At 38.5% G+C, this 2,026-nt stretch overlaps 1 long non-coding RNA gene across 1 annotated transcript in view; it reads left to right on the forward strand.

Moving 5' to 3' along the window:
* LOC106724029 overlaps positions 1 to 1,133 on the forward strand; it is a 20,100-nt gene extending 18,967 nt beyond the window's left edge. The window contains exon 3 of the long non-coding RNA XR_001359779.1: positions 1,122 to 1,133. This is a non-coding gene — a long non-coding RNA (uncharacterized LOC106724029). The remainder of the gene's footprint in view (positions 1 to 1,121) is intronic.
* The last annotated feature ends 893 nt before the right edge of the window (positions 1,134 to 2,026 follow it).

A 2,026-nucleotide genomic window follows, 5' to 3' on the forward strand; every position in this document is an offset into this window, starting at 1 on the left:
TAATGGTCCATTCTACTATCTTCAAGATATTACCATTACCTAGTATTTTGTGTGTTGTTTTTATGGATGTTTTATTTTAGAATAGTTTCAGATGTACAGAAATGTTGTGAAGATAATACCCATTTACCCCATACCCAATTTCCCTTATTACTAATGTCTTACTTTGGTATGGTGCAACTGGAACATGAAGTGAACCATCAGTGAAACTGTTAGAGTGAAATGTCAGTTCTCTAGTATCTCCAATATCCAAAAACGTGTTTGTAGACCAAGTTGTTCAAGGAGAAACTCTACCAGTTTTGGAATAATACCTCAGTTCCTGAGCTGACAATCCTTTCAAAAGTTTCACAACATTAAATAGTCTACAATGTTAAATGGAAATCAGATTCATTATTATAAACTGCCAACACTAACAGAACACCCTTTTCCTCATCACTGCTACCACCACCATCCACATCCCCCCCCCAACAAATCCAAACACAAGCATAAATATCAGCTTCTTGTCTTCCTTGCCTGTATGATAAAGTATTAAGGAAAAAATTCCTCTTCAGTCTTTAACTTGTCCTTATTCTGAGTATCTGGCTTATTATGGATAGGCTTGTCAGGTTCCCCAGCTGCAGAATTCTACATTCCTTTCTTCTCTCACGCCTGCCCCCTCCTATGCTCCCTCCCCATCATATGATGACACGCACAAATACAAACATATTTCCTTTATACCATCACTGGTATTTTTCCAAGGAAACCGTTTATGTTTTCATCTCCTCATAATGCCCATTTCTTAATCATTTTTTATAGAGTGGGTACACATTATTAAGGGTTTTTCCCGGAGACCCTGGGCATCAATTGTGGGAGGTGAAGACTACAGCACTCTGTCTTCTTCTTCACTGGTTGTCTTGCTTCCTGGAGGTTTTTGCCCCTTCCTCTAGTAAAATACAATTATATGATTCTTTCTGTCTTTCTTCTTCTTGTCTTCATTCAGCTTAAGGCCTGAATTTACCTTTGCCATTACCTTGGTTATGTAGTTTGGAAAACAAGTTAAACACAGACAGACATTGAATGTGTGGAAGAAAATGGGAAATGGGTAGGAAAATGGCTTGTAATTGAATGACAATGGATTGAATGAGTAAATGTCTATGGCCAAAAAACACCAGGCCAGTATTTTGGGTGAAGAATTATTGAGGAAAGGGAAGCATTTGAATATGGTAGTGTGACCTAATACATTTCTTGGTCATCAAGTTGAAAAACTGACTTCCAATTCACTTTAGTACTTGCAGATTCTTCATCCATCCTTGTGTTTGGAGTCTGATTCCTTATCTCAACAAGTCTATAATATCTTGTAAGTAAGTTTGGTATTCTTGAAGCAACAGACGTGTCTCAATGGGGCCTGGCCGTATATTCTCCAGGACAATGAAGAGACAAGCCCTTCAGCTTGGATTGCCCAAAAGTCAGTGGTTGCCATGGTGTGGCTGACATCACAAAGCCTCAGCTTGACCATCTGGAAGGACAGGGTGGGAGAAAATGCCGAAGTCTCAGATGCTCTGGTTATAGAAAAGAGACCTTCCTCATACATCCGAAAATTTTTTCCAGGCTGACCTCTCTCTCTCCCACATCTCCTCAAGTTCAATTATAGTCCAGCATATGGCAGGGAGTTGCTGTTTCCTCTAAGCCACTTCCCATACTCCCCCATCTTTTTAATAGTCCATTCTACTATCTTCAAGATATTACCATTACCTAGTGTTTTGTGTGTTGTTTTTATGGATGATTTATTTTAGAATAGTTTCAGATTTACAAAAAAGTTGTGAAGATAATACCCATGTACCCCATACCCAATTTCCCTTATTACTAATGTCTTACTTTGGTATGGTGCAACTGGAACATGAAGTGAACCATCAGTGAAACTGTCAGAGTGAAATGTCAGTATTCTAGTATCTCCAATATCCAAAAACGTGTTTGTACACCAAGTTGTTCAAAGAGAAACTCTACCAGTTTTTTAATAATACCTCAGTTCCTGAGCTGACAATCCTTTCAA

Source organism: Myotis brandtii, unplaced genomic scaffold (assembly GCF_000412655.1).
Source record: "Myotis brandtii unplaced genomic scaffold, ASM41265v1 scaffold6979, whole genome shotgun sequence".
Classification (NCBI taxonomy): domain Eukaryota; kingdom Metazoa; phylum Chordata; class Mammalia; order Chiroptera; family Vespertilionidae; genus Myotis; species Myotis brandtii.